Source organism: Solanum stenotomum, chromosome 2, assembly GCF_019186545.1.
Source record: "Solanum stenotomum isolate F172 chromosome 2, ASM1918654v1, whole genome shotgun sequence".
NCBI classification, from domain to species: Eukaryota; Viridiplantae; Streptophyta; class Magnoliopsida; order Solanales; family Solanaceae; genus Solanum; species Solanum stenotomum.
The window spans coordinates 25680808-25699733 of NC_064283.1; the positions used below are offsets into that span (position 1 = coordinate 25680808).

An 18926-nucleotide genomic window follows, 5' to 3' on the forward strand; every position below is an offset into this window, starting at 1 on the left:
CTAAACAACACCACTCCCCGGCAGTGGTGCCATTTAGATTAACGTTTCAAGCACACCTCATCCAATTATAGGTGCAAACGATCGTTAAATAAAATAAAACCCAACGAAGAGTTGGGGTCAAACCCACAGGAAGCGGTACATGTTCAAATTCAGTTATGAAGTACAAATGTGATCGAAATAGCTATAGGAATAGAAATTATCAAAAAATACAAGTAAAAAAATAAAAAAAAGGTTGACAACAAATGTCAGATGGGGGTTTTGGCTTGCAATTATCAGCTATAACATAGTCAAACAATGATGAAATAACAATATAAAGAGGAATTTTTGGGATGTGATCGATTATAGGTAAATTTCGCTATATGGGTAATTGAAACTACTAATAAATAGGTAACTGGGTAGGTTGGGCTATGAGTGAAAAAACTTTCTCTCGAACAACTACTTCGATTCAAGTGATTTCTCTCGAACCTCAACAAGCTTAACATATAAGAACATACTACAACCTTAATACATCCTCTCTCTAGAGAAAGTTGGATAGTATTTGGGTTTGCGATTCACTCTTTCGAGCTGAACCCACATCAACCCAATACCTACAAATGATTAATCAAAAGCTTTGGTTCAAAAACCTCTTTCTCAAGCAAGCTAAGTACTCAAAATTAGAACTGCATTTGCAACTACAATTCATAAATAAAAACATAGATAATGATTAAATCCACTTCAATATAGCATTTAAATTAGTAATAAACAATACCCATAAGCTAATTCAAACCATAATCACATAATCATACCCCAAGAATTGGGGTTTTGGCCATACAACATAAAAATGGAGAAACGATTACCAAATGCATTAGCCATGATCTGGATAAGAGTCTTCAAGCCTTTACAATGATTTCTAAGAATGAAATTCAAAAAACCACTTGCAAATCCTCCAAAATTGTACAATTCGAACTCAAAAATTCAAAGAAAACTCAAAGTCTAGAATGGGAAATGTAATATCTAGGAGAGAACTCCTCAAAATTACATTTAAAATCTAATTTATAGTTTCACAAAATTTGGCCTGAAAAGCCATTAGGCGAGGTAAGTCGGGATCGTCGAGTGGTTCAGCGATCCGCCTTTTGCTCTCTTCCATCGCCGTTTCACTTGGTTTCTTCCTTCAGGGCTGGCATGCTGGAACTTTAGGCGGTCTGAAGATCCACTCGGCGGTTTACTGAGTGGTCTTCGCGATTAATAAGAGTGCTCTTCTTAACCTCTTTAGCTTGTTTTGTTCCTTTTTGCCTGTTAGTGTCCTTACTTTGCTCCTTAGTCCACATACTTGTAAATCAAGGCTTTAACATCAGTTTATAACATAAATTAGGCAATTAAGGACACTAAAACTATCAAAACATAGACCTGGATGAGTCCAAATCTTGGACTCATCATGTCCCAAAGAAGGGAGGTATGACAGTTGTGAAGAACGACAAAAATGAGTTGATTCCCACTAGAACTGTCACCAGATGGATAATTTGCATGGATTACCAAAATCTTAATGAGGTTATACGAAAAGATCACTATCATGTCCCGTTCATTGATCATATGATGGACCATTTAGCAGGGCAGGAGTACTATTGCTTCTTATATGGGTATTTCGGATATAATCATATTTTTATTGCGCCTGAAGATATGGAGAAGACCACATTCACTTGTCCTTATGGTACATATGCTTTCTAACGCATGTCATTTGGACTTTGCAATGCGCCGATGACTTTTCAAAGGTGCATGATGGACATTTTTCATGATATGGTTGAGGACTTTGTAGAGGTGTTCATGGATGATTTCTCAGTATTTGGGAAGTCTTTTGAGGTATGTCTCTGGAATCTTTATAAAGTAATTGCTAAATGTGAAGATAGAAATTTAGTTCTCACCTGGGAGAAGTGTCACTTCTTAGTTTGAGAGGGCATAATATTGGGTCATAAGGTGTCAAAGTCTGGACTAGAAGTAGATAAAGCCAAGGTGGAAGTTATTGAAAAATTGCCCCCTCTTGTCTTTGTATAAGGGGTGTGAAGTTTCCTTGGACACACAGGTTTCTACCAGAGATTCATTAAGGATTTTTCCAAGATTGCAAGATCGATGTGCAGTTTCTTGGAGAAGGAGGTGAAATTTGAGTTTGATGAGACGTGTTTGAAGGCTTTTGAGGTATTGAATCTCTAATCTTGATTGATCCTAACTTGGAGTTACCATTTGAACTCATGTGTGATGCAAGCGATATAGTAGTGGGTGCAGTATTGGGACAAAGAAAAGACAAAGTGTTCCATTCAATCTACTATGCGAGCAAGACCCTTGATTCTGCTCAAGATAATTACACAGTGACTGAGAAGGAGATGCTGGTTCTAGTGTTCGCCTTCGACAAGTTCAGATCGTATTTGGCAGGTACCAAGGTAATTGTTTATATTGACCATGCATCTATTGAGTACCTATTCAATAAGAAGGATGATAAACCAAGGCTGATTCGGTGGATGTTGCTTCTCCAAGAATTTGACCTTGAGATCAAAGATCGAAAAGGTATTGAGAATCAAATAGCCGATCATATATCTAGGTTAAAAGACTTTTCTCATGTACATGAAGGGGAACAAATCTGGGAACAGTTTCCGGATGAACAATTGATGGCACTAGATATCTCTCAAGTGCCTTTGTATGCTGATATAGTGAATCTGTTAATAAGCGGAGAGTACCCTCCAGATGGAACCACCCACCAAAAGAAGAAGCTAACTCATGATGCTAAGTTCTACATTTGGGATGAACCATTCTTTTTTCAAGTAATGAGTGAAATGGGTGGTAAGAAGATGCATTCCAGAATATGAGGTAAAGAAAGTACTCAAAAGTTGTCATGCAAGCCCATGTGGAGGACACCATGGAGGAGAGCACACAACGCACAAGGTACTACAATTTGGTTTCTTTTGGCCCTCATTGTTTAAAGCTTATATTGCTTATGTGAAGGGATGTGATCAAAGCCAAAGGTTGGGTACTATATTCAGAATACATGATGCCACTAAATAACATTCTTGAGGTGGAAATCTTTGATGTGTGGGGTATTGACTTCATGGGTCCATTCCCACCATCCAGTGGAAACCAATATATTCTGGTGGCAGTTGATTATGTATCCAAATGGGTGGAGGCGGTAGCTCTTCCCATGAATGACTTAAGAGTGGTGATTAAATTCATCAAGAAGCACATATTCACTCGTTTTGGCCCTCCGAGGGCAATCATAAGTGATGGAGGTAAGAGCTTTATTAACCATTTAGTGAATAATCTTCTTGATAAGTATGGTATTCAGCATAAAGTTGCTACAACTTACCAAACTTAAACAAGTGGTCAAGTGGAGGTATCGAATTTAGAGGTGAAATAGATTTTACAGAAGACAGTGAATGCACAAAGAATAAATTGCTCTGTGTAGCTTGATGATGCACTATGGGCATATAGAACTGCATATAAAACACCTATAGGGACTTCCCTCTATCACATAGTGTTCAGAAAATCATGTCATCTTTCGGCGAAATTAGAGAACCAAGCGTATTGGGCAATTAAGAAGTTAAATCTGCACCTTGACGTGGCAGGTAGGACGCTAGTAGGTCAATTATATGAACTTGAGGAGTTTAGGCTCCATGTGTCTGATAGTGCCAAGCTCTACAAAGAAAAGTCAAAAAGGTGGCATGACAAGCACATAGTTCCTCACACTTTCACTCCAGGAGAAAATGTACTACTTGATGAGTCCAAAATTTGGACTCATTTAGGGATTTATTTGGATAGATTTACAGTCCTCAAATGCTTATTTTATGCCAATAACTGATGAAAAACCCTTAATTTTCAGGTATATTGATTGAGGAACAAAGCATGACACTAATTTGCAAAAGGAACGAAGCGAGCTGAAAGAAGGAACAAAAAAAAGCCTAGTGATCGCCAAGTCCATTTGGTGAGTCGTCGAGTGGCCATTAGACCGCCTAACGTTCCAGTGTGCCAAACCCTGAAGGAGAAAATCAAGTTGGCGAGAGAAATAAGCTGTTGGTGGATCGCCGAGTGGTTCCGCGATGCAGTTTTGGATCGCCCAAAGTTACAGAACTTGAGGAAGCTGAAGGCCAAGGAAAACAGGCGAGGACATTGACCAAAGGGTGGATCGGCGAGTTGATCAGCGAGCCTGATTTACTGCACTGAATGGTCTTTTGCTTTTTGGCTATTATAAATACGTCTTTGACCATTTAGTTTAAGAGTTTTTGGGACATCATATTATTCATTAGAGTAATTTTTCAATTTGAACTCTGAGTATTGAGACAAGTTTTCCTTAGCTTTGAAGAATTGAAGTTTTCCATTTTTTAGAAATTGGAAGTGGGTCTTTGAGATTCTTCAATTTGGACCTTTGTAAAGACGAAATTAATTATACCAGTTGATGCAAACACAATTTGGTAATGATTTTTATCTTTTATGATGTCTAGCTAAAACCCCAATTCTTAGGGTGTGATTATGTTATTATAGGCTGATTTAGTTTATGGGTATTGCTAATTTTTTGTCTAAATACTGTTTAGAAGTGATTTCAATCAGTAATTGTGGTTTAATTTAAAGAATTGTAGTTGTAAATGCAGTTCTACCTTCGTGTTTTTGGCTTGCTCGAGAGAGAGGTTTTGAAACCAAGATTATTGATTGATGGTCTATGGGTATTGGGTTGTCATGGGTTCAGCTCGAGAGAGTGAATCCTAAACCCTTTTTCCACACATTCAACTCTAGAGAGTGAATGGGCAAAGGCGTAGGATGTTCTTATTTTGCATGCTTGTCGATGTTCAAGAGAAATCAACTTGATTCGGGGTAAATTATTTGAGAGAAAATTTACCTCTTCTATAGTCTAGCTTATTCATTAATTTATAGCTATTTCCTAATAATTGCAATTACTCATTTGTCTACATTAGGCTATAATCGAATCGTATCCCAAGAACCTATCTCATTACTGTTAATTTTGTGCTAATTGTTGCTGTTGTAGTTGATAACTAAAACCAAAACCCCCTGTTATTTGACATTTGTGTCACCCCTTAATTTGAATTATGTTTTTATTCGTAAATGTCTATTCCTATGGTTGATTTGAGCATATTCACACTTTACTCTTGAATCTTAAACACGTACCACTCCCTGTGGGATTCGACCCTAACTCATTTAGTTGGGTTATTATACTGACTAACGATCGTTGATTCTTAGAACTGGATTAAGTGTCCTTGAAACCTTAATCAAAATGGCACCACTGTCGTAGAGTCGTGTTGGTTAACATTTTTTAGTTAAGTTAAATTTTGTTCTTGTTAGTTATAGTTGAATCTACTTAATTTTAGTTTTGGTTTATGTGTTGCTGTTTTGAACAGAGGAAATGAGTGTGAACGGAAGTAATGGTAGCCAACTGGGACATCAAGATGACATCGACAACCTCAATGATGTCAATGAGCCTAATGTTAATGACCCTCATCTAATGGGTGGAATTGGTTCCATTCACTTGCCTCTGGCTGAAGGGAACGTTGTGTTCCATATTACAAGTACTATGTTGTAGCTCTTGCAATTGAAAGGGTTATTTGGTGGGCTGGCTCGTGAGGATCCCCATGAGCATATTAGAAACTTTGTTGATGTTTGCGGGCCGTTCTCCTTCAAGAACATATCCCAAGAGTCGGTCCGGTTGAGGTTGTTCCCGTTTCCTTTAATGGGAGAAGCATGTAAGTGGCTGGCTGAATTGCCACGAAAATCAATCACTTCATGGGAAGAGCTTGTCACCGCATTTCAAGTGCGATTTTTCCCTCCTTTAAAGATGATGACCACCCTTCGGGATAACATCAAAAGCTTCAAGCGTTTGGAGGATGAGCCAATTCATGAGACTTGGCTATGATTCAAGAAGCTGGTGTTGCAATGCCCAACTCATGGTTTGCCCGACAATATTTTGCGGCAATATTTTTACCGAAGCCTTGATTCAGTGAATAAGGGTGTAGCTGATCAACTTTATGTAATGACCCTCCTGGTCATTTCTGTGTTTTGCCTTCTGTGTGTCGTTTAGAGCATTCCTATAGCGACCCCAAGTCATTTATGACTTGCTGGGATTGACAGTTCGGTCACCTTGTCGTTCGTTTGGTTATTGTGCGTGTTTTAGTATTTTTGGAGCTTATGAACCTTGAACGATCATTTTTGATCAAAAGTTCAAGAAAATGACATCGTAATCCAATTCTAACGATTCCATCAGCTTGGTAAGGGTCAATTTAGGCTAGTAACATGGTCGGCATGACTCCCGAGGTTTTCAGTGTGAGTAGGTGCGATTGGGCGTTTTAACTTTAAGTTTAAGCCTAAGCTTTACTTTAGTCAATATTTCAAGTAAATGCGCTCGGATGAGAATTTCGTCAGCATGGTTAGCTCCGGAATGTTGAGTTTGGTCTAGATTGACCCATCTTTTGTATCCCGAGGTTTTCGATATTTTCTGATCTCTTTTGTGGTTTTTGACTTAAAATGACTTTTGAAAGTGGGACCCACTTTTTATCGAGATGACCTCTGATGGAAATTTCGACTGCGCTATTGAGTTCGGAATGTTGAATCTAATAGGGTAGCATATCTTTTTTATTTTTATCGGGTACCGAACGAATTTCGAGCACCCCATCGGAGACTTTGAAGAATTTAGCCAAAGCTGAGATCTGGTGCAGCTCTTTACCGACCAGAGGTTTGGCCTTTAACGACCAGCTTTTGAGTTTTTAGCGACTAGTTTCGCCCTTTATAAAACCCCAACTTAGCCTTATTCCTCATTTCTTTAAAGTGCGATAACTTGAGCTCTGGAGCTCTAATCCGGGCAATTCAAAAGGCAAAGTTATGAGATTTTTTTAGGACAACTAGTTGGTGAGCTTGGAATCTGATTTGGGGTCTCCGTTCGAGGTAAATTTCACAAAAAACCTACTGCCACAACCCCCTTTTTGTGAGCTTGATTTTGGGATTTTTAAGATTTGTTTTCTCATCTATTTTAGATTCGATTTCAGCGTTTCATGAGTCATTTTTGAGGGGTTTTTCGAGGAGAGCGTTGTGGTGTTTTTGAAATTTACTGTAGATCGCCCGTTTCTGGTAAATATGCTGAATTAACTGCTATCCCATTTATTTAGTTCTTGAGAAAATTTGGGTTTTGGTTGCATGTTGGTTATGTGTTTTTTTCGAGCCCTGAATTGTGTCCTATCATGGAACACAAGTTCGGGGAGCTGTTAAGAACTTATTCTTGGGGTTAATTCCAGAATTTTCAGCACTAGTCCGAATTTGACCCCAAAATTTGTTTGTCTATGTTTCTTGCAATTTTAGTGTCTAAATGACCGTAATAACGTTGTGACCATTTTTTTGATAGTGTGTCAGCTTTTTGAGGTAGTTCGAAAAGGGAAACCTCAAGATGAATGATTTTGGAGCGCGCGTGATCGGCCTACAGATAGGATACCACTTCCTTTCTTTTAGATTGAGCTTAATTGTGTAAAAGCATGTCGATTTGAGTGAATTGGGGGTGGGTACCAGTTTCTTACCTTACTTTGATTAGATACCTCATGTTAGGACGATTGACCATATTTCGGGTATAGTATCATGTTAACCGGTTTAGTAGAGTTGCATGCTTATGTGCTAAATGCTATTTTATGGTTGTATGCTATGTGTTGTATGCCTTGTTCATCCTTAATCGTAAGTATGATGTCCTTAGTCTAGGTTAGGCTTGCATTGCCTTAGGCTTATAACCCGCGTGGGCTGGATAGCCTTGACTTTCTGCTGACGTCATTCTGATGACTTAGCTCCTTATAGACTGGAGTAGAAGACTTGAGTCTGATAGTTTGAGCCTTATATTAGGCGTTATCGCTGCTTGCTGCACTTCTGTATCTTCTCCCTCTAGTTCCGCGGTTCCGACGCGTTCTCGAAGGCTCAGTGCATCACTAAAGGTATGGGATTGAGATACTATAAGCTTGGAGCCTTTTCTGTGATTTCTTAGAGTGGACAGCGTTTCACGGTGGCTGTTGTTGGATTGGATCCTATTGGAGATACCATCACCCCCGGGGTCGTTCTTTCTAGCTGGGCTGGGAACGTATCGCTGGCTAAGTAGACTTGGTGATTTCGGCGATCACCCTCGGGCCTCTCTTTCTAGCTGGGCTGGAGTGTGCTGCTGGCTGGGTGTCCCTGGGTCGCTCTTTCTTGTTGGGCTGGGAGCTGACTACATGGTAGAACGACTCGTGATATCTACCTCACTCATGGGTCCCTCTTTCTAGCTGGGTTGGGAGTGGACAATTTGGTTGGGTGCCCCCTAGGGTCACTCTTTCTAGCTGGGCTGGTTGTGCACTGTTGGCTGGGTGGAGTCTGATGGATTATCTTGGCTACTTTGGGCTGGGAGCCTGGTTTTCTTCTTTCTCAATAGACTTAGCTATTCTGTTATGGGGGTTCGTTCAGGTTTTATTTGAACTTGCGCACGAGTGTACCTTCTGGGCATATAAAGGTCCAATTAGGTTTAGTTTAGTTGTACTTAGTTTATTTCTGGTATGCTCGTGTGCTTTATTTTCTTATCCGCTTTGACCTCTTTTTGTCTAGATTTTATCCTTTCTTATTGTTTTTACCCTTTTTTCTCAGTCGGCCTATGATGTCTACTGAGTACCTGTTATTTTGGTACTCATGCTACACTCTGCATCTATTTTATGATGCAGGTCCCAGTACCAGTTACCAGCGGTGATTAGCTCCAGCCTTCTTTTGCCGCTGTGACTCGGAGACGAGGGTGAACACTTGGAGTTTTGGGTTTGTTCCGCCTCCTTATTTTGTCTTAGCTAGTCTTGTTGCTTTTGAGACACACTTTCTGTGGTCCACTTTTGGGACTTGTACTCTTTATTAGATAGCTCTGTACTAGTGACTTCCAGGTTCTGGGAGGGATTTCTGTATATATATTTATTTTGGTTTGTTTTCGCCTTGTTGTCCTTGTTTAGACTATTGTTTTCGCTAGTTTCTGCTCTTACGCTCATTACTTGATGTTTTGGGTTATGGGTTGACTTACATACTGGTAGGGTATAGTAGCTGCCATCATGACTTGAGAAATCTGGTCGTGACAAGTTGGTATCAGAGCCCTAGGTTCATCGGTCTCAGTTGTACAGAGCTAACGTCTAATAGAGTCCTGCGGATCGGTGGGGAGTCGTCCCTAACTTATCTTCGGGAGGCTACAGGATGTCTTTAGGAAGATTTCCTCTTTTGTTTCACTACCGTGCATTGTGTGTCTTATTGGTTCTTTGAAATCTCACTTGTTTCACTCTTTTGTAGGATGGCTCGCTCGCGAGGTAGCGCGGCTGGGGGTGATGCACCCGGGCCTGCAGACAGATCCCCATCTTGGGGTAGACACCGACCCCGAGGTCCAGAGAAGGCCGCAACACCAACCCAAGAGAGAGAGGGGGATCTAGAGCTAGTAGTGGACCCTCCAGCCCAGTCGCCACCCTGACTTGTTTTGACTCCAGATCTCCAGGCCGTTGTTGCTCAGCTCTTGGGTGTGCTTGGGGGTATGCAGTAGCCACCCTCCCCAGCTACATCAACACCAATACAGCAGGATCAGCCTACAGTGAGGGCACCTCAAGTCCAGGTTCCGCTTGAGGGAGTACAACCCTTGGAAACGGATAGACCTATGCCGCTCGAGGACCAAAAGATGCTTGTTGTGTTTCTCAGGTTGACACCACCGAGGTTTTTTGGGGTTGTGGGTGAGGATGCCCACGAGTTTCTTACTACTTGTTGTGAGAGGCTTTGCACTTTGGGTCTAGTGGAGTCTAGAGGGGCCGACTTCATTGCTTACCAACTAGATGGGCCAGCCAAGCAGTGGTGGCGCACATTCATTCAGACTAGGCTAGTTAGATCTCCACCAGTATCATGGGATTAGTTTTCTGAGGCATTCTTGGCCAAGTTTATCCCTCGTAGCATCAGAGACTGCCTCAGGGATCAGTTCTACAGGTTGAAGCAGGGTTCTATGTTAGTGATCGAGTACGAGACTAGGTTCCACGAGCTCTCTCATCATGCAGAGATGATATTACCTACAGAGGAGGAGCGAGTTAGGTGCTTTGTTCGTGGGTTGAGATTGCACCTTCGGCTTGAGACCCAGTCCTCAGTTTCTGCGAGTCAATCTTTTTTAGACGTAGTTGACCATGCTAGTACTATGGAGCATCTTCGTTGCGAGGCCCAAGGGGGTAGCAAGAAGAGGGCTAGGCATGAGGGCAGCTACAGTGAATCCCGCCCTAGGTCTAGGGATTATCATGACATGGCCGAAAGACGGTTTCGATAGGGTCAATCTAGCAGACCTACACAGGTCTCTCTTCAGGCATCAGATGGTGGTCAGAGTAAGGCTAGTTCGAGTCAGGGATGCAAGGTGTTTCAGTCGAGTTCTTCAGGCCATGGTGGTCATTCTTCTAGGAGTCGCCCTCAATAGGGTTGCTATGAGTGTGGTGAGATGGGTCATTGGGCCAGGGACTGCCCTCAGTATAGTCAGATTGTTCCCGCTCCTCATGCACCTCCCCTAACTTTACCAGCACCTCCAGCTAGAGGTCGTGATCAGGTTCAGGATCGTAGAGGTGGTCATCAGGGTATGTAGGATGGTCCCCAAAGAGGCAGGTCAGATGGTAGGTTTGATGGTCAGGGCAGAGGCTGACATAGCCATTTATATACAGCTCCAGCGAGGGCGAAAGCTGAGGCATTAGACGATGTGATCACATGTATGATTCTTTTATGCCAGCAACCCGCCTTGGCTTTATTTTATATGGGCTCTATTTTTTCGTATGTTTCTGGTTACTATGTCTCTCGCTTGAGTATGATTTATGATCCTCTGGTAGCGACGTTGCGTGTGTCGACCCCCGTGGGTAAGTCTTTAGTAGTTGATCATGTATTTTGATCTTGCTTAGTTAGTATCCAGGGGCGTGACACCCAAGCTGACCTTATATTGCTTGACATGGTTGATTTCGATGTGATTCTGAGCATGGACTGGTTATCCCCTTATCGCGCTATTTTAGATTGCTTTTCTAAGACCGTTACCTTAGCCATTCCTGGTATTCCTCCAGTGGTGTGGCAGGGATCTCGTGGTAGCACACCAGTTGGGGTTATCTTTTTTATTCGGGCTAGGAGGCTAGTGGCTAGCAGATGCTTATCATATTTGGCCTATGTGTGTGATGTGAGTAGGGAGGTTCCTCCGGTTGAGTCAGTTCCTGTTGTTCATGACTTCTTAGATATATTTCCTACCAACCTACCTGGCCTACCCCCAGAGCGTGATATTGATTTTCCGATTGAGCTTCAACCAGGTACTCGGCCTATTTCTATTCCGCCATATCGGATGGCTCCTGCAGAGCTCAAGGAGCTCAGTGTTCAACTTCAGGATATCTTGGGTAAGGGATTTATTAGACCTAATGTCTCACCTTGGGGTGCTCCCATTTTTTTTGTTAAGAAGAAGGACGGTACGATGCGCATGTGCATTGACTATAGGCAGTTGAATAAGATGACAGTGAATAATCGATATCCTCTGCCTAGGATTGATGACCTATTTGACCAGCTACAGGGAGGTTCCTCTAAGATTGATTTGAAGTCCAGTTGCCACCAGTTAAGGATTAGGGCAGCGGACATCCCTAAGACTGCATTTAAGACCCGTTATGACCATTATGAGTTCTTGGTGATGTCATTTGGGTTGACTAATGCCCCTGCTGCCTTTATGGACTTGATGACGCGCGTGTTCAGGCCTTATCTTGATTCCTTCGTCATAGTCTTCATTGATGACTTTTTGATATACTCGCGAAGTAGGGGTGATCATGAGCATCATTTGAGAGTTGTGCTCCAGACTCTAAGAGATCAGCGACTTTATGCCAAGTTCTCAAAGTGCCAGTTTTGGTTAGACTCTGTAGCGTTCTTGGGGCACGTTGTGTCCAATGAGGGAATTATGGTAGATCCGGTGAAGATTGAGGTTATTCGTGATTGGGCTAGGCCCACCTCAGTTACTGTGATTCGGAGCTTCATCAGACTAGCAGGCTACTACAGACGATTTGTGGAGGTTTTCTCTACCTTGGCAGCACCTCTGACCCGGTTGACTCGTGTTAATATTCCCTTTGTTTGGTCAGAGGAGTGTGAGGCGAGCTTTTTATGGCTGGAGTTATTGACCACCGCTCCTATATTGACTCTTCCAGTTGAGGGCGAGCGCTTCATGATTTATTGTGACGCATCCGACATTGGTCTGGGTTGTGTATTGATGCAACAGTGTCGGGTTATTGCTTATGCGTCGAGGAAACTTAAGATTCATGAGCGCAACTGCCCCACTCATGACTTGGAGTTGGCGGCGGTAGTTTTCGCGCTTAAGATTTGGAGGCACTACTTGTATGGAGTTCGATGTGAGTTCTATACCGATAATAGGAGTCTTCAGTACATCATGAGCTAGAGGGACCTTAATTCGAGGCAGCGTCGTTGGATTGAGCTCCTGAAGGACTACGACCTCTCTATTCTCTATCATTCGGGTAAGGCGAATGTAGTAGCGGACGCCTTGAGCTGGAAAATGGTGAGTATGGGTAGTCTTGCCTTCTTATCTGTTGAGGAGCGACCCTTGGTTTTGGACATTCAGTTCTTAGCCAATAGAATGGTTCGGTTGGATATCTCAGATTCTAGACGTGTCTTGGCCCATATGGGAGTTCAGTCTTCCTTGCTTGATAGGATCCGTGGTTATCAGTTTGAGGATGAGGCCTTAGTGTCCTTTAGAGATCGAGTGTTAGCGGGTGATGGTGGTCAGGCTACCTTAGATCCAAATGGAGTGTTGAGATTCACCGGCCACATATGTGTTCCGAGAGTTGGGGATTTGATACAGTTGATACTTTCTGAGGGCCATGAGTCTAGATACTCTATCCATTTGGGCACAACGAAGATGCATCGTGATTTGAGGCAGCATTACTGGTGGAGTGGCATGAGGAGAGATATTGCTAACTTTGTTTCCCGTTGCTTGTGCTGCCAGCAGGTAAAGGCCGAGCATTTGAGGCTTGGTGGTGAGTTTCAGAGACTACCCATTCCGGAGTGGAAGTGGGATCGCATTACTATGGATTTTGTGGCTGGTTTACTGCGGACTTCTAGAGGTGTTGATAACATTTGGGTCATCGTTGATCGATTGACCAAGTCAGCACATTTCCTTCATGTTCAGTCTTCATTTAGCGCCGAGAGGTTGGCTCGTATCTACATTCGGGAGGTGGTTCAACTTCATGGGGTGCCAGTTTCTATTATATCATATTGGGGTTCTCAGTTAACGTCTAGCCTTTGAAGGACCTTTCAGGATGAGTTGGGCACCCGGGTTGACCTTAGCACAACTTTCCACCCGCGGACTGATGGTCAGTCGGAGCGTACTATTCAGGTCCTTGAGGACATGCTGCGAGCTTGTGTTTTGGAGTTTGTGGTCATTGGGACCAGTTCTTGCCTTTGGCGGAGTTTGCTTATAACAACAGCTACCATTCTAGTATTCAGATGGCCCCATTCGAGGCCTTGTATGGTAGGCATTGTCGCTCTCCGGTGGGCTTGTATGAGTCTACAAAGCCTAGGCTGTGGCGTACAGATTTGATTCAGGAGGCTTTGGACCAGGTGAGAGTGATTCAGGACAGACTCAGGACGGCTCAGAGTAGGCACCAAAGTTATGCGGATCGGAGGCGTCGACCTTTGAGATTCTCTGTTGGTGATCGGGTTTTCTTCCGTGTGTCGCCCATGAAAGGTGTGATGAGGTTTGGGAGGCGGGGCAAGCTTAGCCCCAGTTACATTGGGCCTTTTGAGATACTCCGGACAATTGGGGAGGTTGCTTATGAGTTAACCCTACCTCCAGCATTTTCAGCCATCCACCTAGTCTTCCATGTCTCGATGTTGCGTCGGTATGTTCCTGATGAGTCCCATGTGCTCCAGTATGATGCAGTTCAGTTGGATGACCGTTTGACATTTGTAGAGGAGCCAATTGCCATTCTAGCCAGAGATGTGAGGAGATTACGCTCGAGAGCCATTTCGGTTGTTAAGGTCTGTTGGAGGCATCATCTAGTCGAGGAGGCTACCTGGGAGACCGAGCACGAGATGTGAGAGCAGTTTCCCGGCTTGTTTGAGCTTTCATGTACTTCTTGACCCTTACTTTTGCGGACGAAAGTCCTTTTTAGTAGTGGATATTGTAATGACCCTCTTGGTCATTTCTGTGTCTTGCCTTCTGTGTGTCGTTTAGAGCGTTCCTATAGCGACCCCAAGTCATTTATGACTTGCTGGGACTGACAGTTCGGTCACCTGGTCGTTCGTTTGGTTATTGTGCGAATTTTAGTGTTTTTGGAGCTTATGAACCTTGAACGATCATTTTTGATCAAAAGTTCAAGAAGATGACATCGTAATCCAATTCTGAGGATTCTATCAGCTCCGGAAGGGTCATTTTAGGCTAGTAGCATGGTCAGCATGACTCCCGAGGTTTTCAGTGTGAGTCGGTGCGATTAGGCGTTTTAACTTTAAGTTTAAGCCTAGGTTTGACTTTAGTCAACATACTGAGTAAATGCGCTCGAATGAGAATTTTGTCAGCATGGTTAGCTCCGAAATGTTTAGTTTGGTCTAGATTGACCCTTCTTTTGTGTCCCGAGATTTTCGATATTTTTTCGATCCCTTTTGTGGTTTTTAACTTAAAATGGCTTTTGAAAGTGGGACCCACTTTTTATCAAGATGACCTCTGATGGAAATTTCGACTGCGCCGTTGAGTCCGGAATGTCGAATTTAGTAGGGTAGCATATCTATTTCATTTTTATCGGGTACCGAACGAATTTCGAGCACCCTGTCGGAGACTTTGAAGAATTTAGCCAAAGCTAAGATCAGGTGCAGCTCTTTACCGACCAGAGTTTTGACCTTTAACGACCAGCTTTTAGGTTTTTAGCGACCAGTTTCGCCTTTTATAAAACCCCGCTTTAGCCTTATTCCTCATTTCTTTAAAGTGCGATAACTTGAGCTTTGGAACTCCAATCTGGGCGATTCAAAAGGCAAAGTTGTGAGATTTTTCGAGGACAACTCGTTGGTGAGCTCGGAATCTGATTTGGGGTCCCCGTTCGTGGTAAATTTTATAAAATACCTGCTGCCACAACCCCCTTTTTGTGAGCTTGATTTTGGGATTTTTGAGACTTGTTTTCTCATCCATTTTAGGTCTGATTTCAGCGATTCCTGAGTCATTTTTGAGGGGGTTTTCGAGGAGAGCATTGTGGTGTTGTCGGAATTTACTGTAGACCGCCCATTTCTGGTAAATATGTTGAATTAACTGTTGTCCCATTTCTTTAGTTCTTGAGGAAATTTGGGTTTTGGTTGCATGTTGGTTATTTGTTGTTTCCGAGCCCTGAATTGTGTCCCATCATGGAACACAAGTTCAGGGAGCTGTTAAGAACTTATTCTTGGGGTTAGTTTCAGAATTTTTAGCACCAATCCGAATTTCTCCGTTTTGACCCAAAAATTGGTCCGTCTCCGTTTCTTGCGATTTTAGTGTCTAAACGATCGTAATAACGTTATAACTCTATTTTTGATAGTGTGTCAGCGTTTTGAGGCCGTTCGAAAAGTGAAAGCTCCAAATGAGTGATTTTGGAGCGCGCGTGATCGATCTACAGGTAGGCTACGACTTCCTTTCTTTTAGATTGAGCTTAATTGTGTAAAAGCATGTCGATTTGAGTGAATTGTGGGTGGGTACCAGTTTCCTACCTTACTTTGATTAGATACCGCATGTTAGGATCGATTAGCCATATTTCGGGTATAGTATCATGTTAACCAGTTTAGTAGAGTTGCATGCTTATGTACTAAATGCTATTGTATGTTTGTATTCTATGTGTTGCATGCCTTGTTCATCCTTAATCGTAAGCATGATGTCCTTAGTCTAGGTTAGACTAGCATTGCCTTAGGCTTATAACCCGTGTGGGCTGGATAGCCTTGACTTTCTGCCGACGTCGTTCTGATGACTTAGCTCCTTGTAGACTGGAGTAGTAGACTTGAGTCTGATAGTTTGAGCCTTATATTAGGCGTTATCGTTGCTTGCTGCACTTCTGTATCTTCTCCCTCTAGTTCCGCAGTTTCGACGCGTTCTTGAAAGTTCAATGCATCACTAAAGGTGTGGGATTGAGATACTATAGGCTTGGAGCCTTTTCTGTGATTTCTTAGAGTGGACGACATTTCACGGTGGCTGTTGTTGGATTGGATCTTATTGGAGATACCATCACCCCCGAGGTCGTTCTTTCTAGCTTGGCTGGGATCGTATCGTTGGCTGGGTAGACTTGGTGATTTTGGCGATCACGCCCGGACCTCTCTTTCTAGCTGGGCTGGGAGTGTGCTGCTGGCTGGGTATCCTTGAGTTGCTCTTTTTAGTTGGGCTGGAAGCTGACTGCATGGTAAGATGACTCGTGATATCTACCTCACTCATGGGTCCCTCTTTCTAGCTGGGCTGGGAGTGGACAGTTTGGTTGGGTGCCCCATAGGGTCACTCTTTCTAGCTGGGCTGGGAGTGTACTGCTAGTCGGGTGGAATCTGATGGATTATCTTAGTTACTTTGGGCTGGGAGCCCAATTTTCTTCTTTCTCAATAGACTTAGCTATTTTGTGTACCTGTCGGGCATATGGGGGTTCGTTCAGGTTTTATTTGAACTTGCGCACGAGTGTACCTTCTGAGCATATGAAAGTCCAGTTAGGTTTAGTTTAGTTGTACTTAGTTTATTTTTTGTATGCTCGTGTACTTTATTTTCTTATCCGCTTTGACCTCTTTTTGTCTAGATTCTATCATTTCTTACTGTTTTTACCCTTTTTTCTCAGTCGGCCTATGATGCCTACTGAGTACCTGTTATTTTGGTACTCATGCTACACTCTGCATCTATTTTGTGATGCAGGTCCCAGTACCAGTTACCAGCGGTGATTAGTTCCAGCCTTTTTTTACAGTGTGACTCGAAGACGAGAGTGAGCACTTGGCATTTTGGGTTTGTTCCGCCTTCTTCTTTTGTCTTAGCTAGTCTTGTTGCTTTTGAGACACGCTTTCTGCAGTCCAGTTTTGGGACTTGTACTCTTTATTAGATAGCTCTGTACTAGTGACTTCCAAGTTCTGGGAGGGATTTCTGTATATATATTTATTTTGGTTTGTTTTCGCCTTGTTGTCCTTGTTTAGACTATTGTTTTCGCTAGTTTCTGCCCTTACGCTCATTACTTAATGTTCTGGGTTACGGGTTGGCTTACCTACTAGTAGGTTATAGTAGGTGTCATCATGACTTAAGAAATCGGGTCGTGACACTTTCTTCGGGAGGTTTGATGCGACAACCTTACATTATAGCAGCCCAACTTTTGGATGGTATGACCATAATTAATCGGTCTTGGTACATCCGCGAAGATCAGGTCTCCCCTCTCAAGTTTGAATTGACCAAGGAGCAGCTTTAGAAAGACCAAGAGAGGGATCAGAACATGGCAAAGATCATGAAACAACTGGACATTTTGTCCAAAAATGTCATGGGATCTGCTGGTCGAAGTGTCAATGTTGTAGATGTCGAGTTTGTTAATCCTGATGAGGCCAAGTTTGAAGCGTTGTACAACGAAGAGGTGGACTTCCTAGCCAACCAAGGAGGTGGTTATCGTTCAATCTACCTGAGGCAGGGTGGTAACCAAGGTTGAAGTAGGGTTGAAGGTTGGAAGGATCGTGATAGAGAGTGGAGGGATCGTAACCCCACTTAGAAAGAGAGAGACGGAGAGAAGCATAGATATGTTCCTCCCCACGTGTGCCAAAAGCCCAAGAATTTCGAGGGTGACTGGTCTGAGGATATGTTGTCTCGTATTCTCAACGAGGTTAAGGGGTTGAACAATATTTTGAAAGAAATGAAGGAAGATGTGTCGACCCTTAGCCAGACAGTTACCTGTCATTCTGTCTCTATCAAACAGTTGGAGACCCAGATCGGTCATATTTCGTCTCATTTAAACTCGAGACAACAAGGGGGGTGGCTTAGTGACACTATGGCCAACCTCAAGAATGAAGTTTGAGTGAGGAATTGTGTCATGCCACGACGTTAACTAAGGTGTTTCTTGGGAGGCAAACTAAGTTTTACTGCTTTTGTTTTGTTTTAAAAATAATTGTGCGTTGATTTTGCAGGTTGAAGTGTAGAATGTGTTTGAAAATGGCAGATTGGCACCAAAAATGTTCCATCAATAACTCGCCAAAGAGGTCGGCGACTCCAGGAGCAAATCGGCGTATCATCGAATAGGTCGGCGATCGCGACTTTGTCCGCCGTTTGGACCCCTACATTAACTAGAGGTCCTGTAAAACTCAGGGAGGTAAGTGCCCACTCGGCGTGTCGCCGAGCAAGACTAATGTCACCGAATGGGTGAGAACTGGACGGTTTTTAAAGTCCAAAAGTTCAAAAGTTCAAAATCTCTTACATTCCCTCACTTTTCAACTTCCCAAACTCACACCCGCACTATAGTTTGTTGTATTTTTTCATTATATCCATTTCTTAGTCGTTGATTGTGTGTTCAGAGTTGGATTCTTTGTCGCCTAGCTTTTCAAATTTCGTATTCGGCATATAAGGTTGGTTGTCTAAACCCCAAACTCGTATTAAGCAGTTTTTACTCATTTGCAATTATTCTTGTAATAGTGATGTATGTTAGGCCTCTCTGAATGGTAATTGTGTGTTTGTGTGCTCGTTTTAATTTGAATATCTTGCCTAAATTGCCTATATTGTTGATTTCCCAAATGTCGTGCTTAAAATTGATCAAAATCATGTTGGGTTGTGTTGTGCTGATGTTGGGTCTTGCCGAGTGAAGTCTAAGTAACCCGCATTTGTGCCAAATATCGTACTTTGCCCAATGATGGAGCGGTTGACGTCATTCTTAAGGGCAAAAGTCATCAAAAGATCAAATTTGGCCAAACCGGGAGAAGTCTGAGTATTCTGGGGGAATGGGTGT

At 42.8% G+C, this 18926-nt stretch overlaps 1 pseudogene; it reads left to right on the forward strand.

Moving 5' to 3' along the window:
• The first annotated feature begins 3013 nt into the window (after positions 1–3013).
• Positions 3014–14115, forward strand: LOC125855845 (uncharacterized; annotated as a pseudogene).
• The last annotated feature ends 4811 nt before the right edge of the window (positions 14116–18926 follow it).